Raw genomic sequence first — 6192 nt, forward strand, 5'->3', positions numbered from 1 at the left:
ATACTCGTGGAAGTCACAGGAAGAGCCCATCTGTCTTAAGCTCCCAGTCTTTGCTTCTCGTAAAATATTGTTTCACAACAGTAGCACGTGTGCTCCGGGATTTGCAAAATTTGTCGTGCGAAATTAAAATCATCATCAAAGACTGCCTTCTACAGTCATGATAATAGTGTCTTCTATTCAAAGTCTCAAGTTAAATCTTATAATAAACAGCACAATATTATGTTTATTCAGAGTACCTGAGCATTTCTCAAATAATTTGTACATTTCGATCACATCTTAGATTTCTATAAAAATTGGTATGCTGGTAAAGTACCTACATGAAGCTGAACAATTTCCACCATATTTCCCAAAATGTCCAAGAAAGTTTGTATGAAACATTCCTTTTTTGTTACCAAATATGTAAGGAAATCTGGTTACCAGAAAAAATGTTCATGTAGGTACTTTACCAGCATACCAATTTTTATAGAAATCTAAGATGTGATCGAAATGTACAAATTGTTTGAGAAATGCTCACCTAGTCAATCGTTCAAACCGTTCCTTTCGTATTTGACACTTTCGCAATTGAAAATAACGTAAGCGCCACGTATGACGTTGTCGTATATAGCTGCAAAGAGAAATGTCATTAGCGCGATGTAGAACATTTCGTATTTTCTCTCCAACGATACAATTAAACATATAACTTATATATATTCATATGATCGCCTTAAAAAATCCTTTCTTTTAATATCCCATTCAATAGATTTAGACAATTCATTTATCTTTGCGTTATACTTATATTTTGTAAAATCTTGTCCTACCAAATGAATAGTTTAAACCATATTTTGTGTACAGTTTTAGAATCGTCTTTCAAAATCCTTTATTTTAATACCCAACTCGATAGGTTTATAAGTTTTATTTTTGTTTCGGTTGCACAATTTGCAATGCATAATCCGCCATATTGGTTTTGTGATGACGTCACATAGCCTATGTTACTCGGGATGACGTAAGGATTCCAATGATATCTCAAACACCTAAATCGGTTCAGGCACTTAGCTGTTACGGTGTAACAAAGAAACTTACATACCCACATACAAACATGAACCCTGAAAACAATACACTCTTTTTTTGGGGCAGTCGTGTAAAAAGGTTAAGTCAGACATTAAAATTACTTAAGATCGGAATAGTCCCTATGACCGAATTAGCCACATTTACCTTATATATTTTTTTATTAATAGCCATGTAATATGTCACATAAAAAAACGACTTGGATAGGTACTTCGTTTTGTGCGTATATACTCGTAATGGTAACAGTTTTATCATCTATCGAGTTATGCGTCATTCTCGCAATTTCATAAAGTATGAAATTCGGAAAGAAAACCCGGGCCTTATTTGGCGCAGGTACCTTACTTGTTATCGCGACCATCTTGGGCTTCTTTATACCCGTACCTAATTTAAATTGCTAACTATTACATTAAAATATATCCAATAATATTAAATTGTGTATAAATCGAGAGCTCGCGCGTGTCATTTGCCTCGCGAGGCGGATTTCCCTAACCCTAGATTACTACCGCAAACCGCCCTCAACTATAATAAGCTGTGTGCGTTAAGGATCACTGTAACGGTTTGTAGAAAAGTGGGTCAGAATATTTGATACTATTTGCCTGAGAATTTTCTAAGCATTTGCATTGTTTTTTAGGGTTCCGTACCTCAAAAGGATAAAAACGGAACCCTTATTTATAGGATCATTCGTATGTCTGGCTGTCCGTCTGTCACAGCCGATTTTCTCCGAAACTGCTGAACCAATGTTGAAATTTGTTACACATATGTAAGTTTGTGACCTAAAGACGGACATGTAACGTAATTAAATGAATTTCAAACATAGGGGGTACTTTTTGGGGGTGAATAACAAACAAACTATATCGTGTTATATATCATATGAAAGAGCTCATTGTGAGAATCTCTAATATGTTTTTTTTTATAATTTTAAGATAAATAGTTTAGAAGTAATTTAAGAAAATAGGCAAATAATGACTACCCCCCCCCTCCCCCCCTTTTCACACACATATATCTCCGAACCTACTGGGTCTAAAATTTTGAAAAAAATACAGAAAATAGGTCTTTACCTATAGATCACTGGAAAACCTATTAGAAATGTGCAGTCAAGCGTGAGCCGGATTTAATTACTAAGTTTTTGATCCGACCCTTACGGGTTTTTTAAAGACATTTCACTCACGTTTCACATCAAAAAATTGTTAAAACCCTTGAACCGGAACCCTTGGAACGCGAATCCGACTCGCACTTGGCCGGTTTTTATTTAATGATATAGGAGGAAAACGAGCAGACTAATGGCCTGATGGTAAGCGAAATGTTTGTGTTGTGTGTCATGTTGTAAAATATGTGTATATAAGAAAATTATTCCTAAGAATGTATTGTCAACGTATTTTTGGACCACTATGACTATACCAGGCGTGGCTCACTCCGCTATTTCATCGCGTCGCTACAAGTACCTAAAAGTACATGCGGCCCACAACAATTTTGGTGTCTAGCCATAGTAGTTCCCGCGCACCGCTACGGAACCGCGCTTGAGCCACCTAGCGGTCATATTTGTTGTAATAGACGCGTTTTTTTAGAGAGTGAATCTTCTGTACCTAGTACTATTATTTATTCTGGGACTATAGGTACGTATAAAAATTTGTATCTAAAAATAATGTTCTATATTTTCCCATTTCACAAGGAATAAATAGTTTTAATAAAAACCTATACCAAATGATATCGCCAAAAAGCTTACAAAAATGCCCCAAGAGTATTATCCCAGACGTTTAGGGCCGTATTTCTAAAGCCTAGTAAGAAAGGGCCGTTTTTCTTAATCAGCCCGGCCTGGACAATGCCAAACTATATCTCGGGCCTTCGCAATTACCATTTATATTAATTTTGATACCAATCTCGTCGAAGTGTTTTTTTTAAAGGGATATAGTGTATTATATGTACATTATATACAAGATAATGTAAGTTTTGTTGTAAGACCAACCCAACGGCAGCAGTCGCTGGCACCAGCAAAAAGTCCTATGAAAAATCTAGCCTAGGCTAGATTATCCACTGGATAATGTTATAATTTACAAAACCCGACAAGATCACTACATACCTACTCATGGCACTATTTATAAATTTCTAAACCTAAAAAACAACCATCGCTTATTGTTTGTCCCTATCTCTCATTTTGATATTTCTGTTTGTTTTATAGAAACAAAATTTAAGGTAAAGATTTGTAAGATGTTGCTGTTATGCATAATTATTTACAAAGTCTACAACCAAAAGCATAATACCGTAAAATGGGGTGAGTAGGTTTCGCGGGGAGAGGTGGGTTATGAATGGGGAGAGAAGGTTTGAGAGGGGGGTGAGAAGAGATTTTAAGGCTACTGCTACAAAAATAATGTATTCCAATTTAAAATGGAGCTATAGTAATACGCATAATAAAAAAAAATCGATCCTACATTCTTCCAAAATCACCTTTGTATGAAAAGCCCTCTCACCCCAAATACGAGACACTACGGGGTGAGGTGGGTTTTCCTCTTTATCGTCAAAGTTATGAAATGGAACTACCCAAAATAAGATAAAAACTAAAATACAAACGTCCGGAACATTTATTATATACACCATTCAGTTTGCATATGTAAAAATAAAATGTTATCGAGGTTTGAATGTCAGTTTTGCGCCTACTCACCCCATTTTACGGTACTCAATATCATATCTCATTATTGTCATTAACTTAAGTTGCAAAATTAAGTGAATAATACATATTTGACATTGCATTGACACAAATCTCTCTTTATATTAAATAATTAAAGCTTAACAAATATAAGGAGCACATTTGTTCGGCAATGTGTATTTACCGCCCTAGGCCGTAAATAATTCTAAGAAGCCTGATTTATCGCAGCAGCACATGTAATCCTATATTTTGCGTACTTACGCAAACGGCGCGTCTTATTTAGAATAAGATACCAATAAAATAAAAAATAAATAAATAAAGATTTTAATATATTTCGATGAAATAAATAGTAAGTGTAAGTGGCGGGATTGTTGGGGCGTTCCAATCAGCAAAAGACAGTAAGTTAACGACTACTGATTTATTTTGAACTTAGCGGATTTTTACAATTGGTAACAGTGCACAAAAAAGGCAACACTGCCCGCGTAAAGGTGCAGACCCACAAGAGTATGCAGGAGCAAACACCCTCAGCACGAACGCAACCACCGGTTTCAATTACTAGGTAATCAGTCTCCGAGTATCTCTAGATAGAAAGTGCCCAGAGCAGCTGATACTTTGTACGAGGGGCGTTCAATATATAATGAGAATGAGATGCAAACTCTTTAAATATTAGGAAAGTAAATACTGGCCGGTAAAGCTAATCTACCTAGCTGATTGCCATGAAAAAAAAACTAACTGTTTTTTGTTTTAAAAAAAAATACGGCGATTTCTTTGCGATGCTGTTGAGTACGTTAGCGAAAATGGAGAAAATTGAACTGCGCGCCGTTATTAAATAGGGTAAAGGCACCAGTAGTCAGCCTTATAACGACTTTTTTAAGTTTGAACGTTCGGCATTTCTACAGGATTAGTCGGATAATTAAACAAATGACATGGTTAGATCAATTGTTTATCATAGTTTTAAAACAAAATATTAAAAAAATAACAATCCTCTTTATAATATCTCTAATTAAGTTTAAACAGGGGTCGTAGTGATTGAGTATCTCGAGCATGGAGCCACTATTACGGGCTCTTTATATGCCAAACAAATAGCAACATTGCGCAATGAGATCCGTGAAAAACGGCGAGGTAAACTCTCGAAAATTGTGTTGTTCCATCAGGACAATGCACCGGCACACAAGTCCGCCGTTGCAATGGCTGCAATACGTGATGCTGGGTTCGATATCCTTAAGCATCCTCCGTATTCACCAGACCTCGCCCCTAGTGATTTCTATTTCCGAGATTGAAGAAATACCTAAGAGACAAGAAATTTGAAGACGACGACGCGGTAGTCGCTGCAGTACAAGATTTTTTAAGTACTCAAGATAAAACCTTTTTTAGAAATGGAATATTAAGTTTAGAAAAAAGATATACTAAGTGTATTATGCTAAAAGGTGACTATGTCGAAAAATAAAATAACATTTAATAAAAGTTGTATATAACATACTCATTCTCACTTTTTATTGAACGCCCCTCGTATAGCTAACCGTGTTACCTATCGAATCTATCAAATAAACAAAAATCAAACTTAGAACTTAACTAATCTACGAAATACTAACGCTTGCGCGTTCTATCTCGATGCCACCGACATCTAGTGAGCGGTTTGCATACTAATGTCTAATACATGCCATGAAACTGTGATAGACTAACGCTTGCGCGATCTATCTCGCCGCTAGCGCCATCTAGCGATTAATTGGGTAAACTGTCCGTATTGGAAGTGGTGCTGTTACAATCTCCCCCTCAGTTTCGTAGGGCGACTCGACCACGGAACTGTAACATTTTAGTGCTTCTTTGGTCGGCCCCTTCCTCGTTTGGCGACGGAGACGGTAGATTTTCGAGGACGTCCTCTCCTCCGCAGTGGTTGTACAGGACTGGGTAAGGTTTCCTCGGTCCCCTTGTAGGGCTCTAACGCAGATGCATGGTACGTGCCCATCGGAGTTTCGATTTGCTCCGGATTGGCGATCTGGTAGGAGGCTGGACCGCATCGCTTGATGATCACGTAAGGCCCGTCTCGGCGCGGCGCAAATTTGGCACTGTATCCACGGGACGCACTACTTACAGGTGTAGTTTGGCCATAACGAGATCTCCGGGGGAATAGGAAGGGCTCTCCCTCCTCTTCTTGTCCACATATTCTTTGCGGGCCTCTTCTTTCAGTTCCTGTACCTCTCGTGCCTGTTTCAAAGTGTCCGAGATCTGAAGCAGTTTAGGAGTGATTTCGGGTACAAAATTCTCGGAAAGCACTATTTCTCGGAAATCGTGTTCGTTATCAGAAGGCGTTCTCAACTCTCTGCCGTAGGTGAGATAGGCTGGAGTACGGCCTGTGGATGAGCACTGCGCTGTATTCATCGCAAACCGAATGCTCGGCAACTTGTCAGGCCAGTTACTGTGGTCTTCCTCTACTAGTATAGCCAGTTGAGTCTTCAAGTCACGATTACGACGTTCCACTGGATTAGCTTCTGGGTGGTATACTGGTG

This window comes from Cydia amplana, chromosome 20 (assembly GCF_948474715.1).
Source record: "Cydia amplana chromosome 20, ilCydAmpl1.1, whole genome shotgun sequence".
Taxonomy (NCBI): domain Eukaryota; kingdom Metazoa; phylum Arthropoda; class Insecta; order Lepidoptera; family Tortricidae; genus Cydia; species Cydia amplana.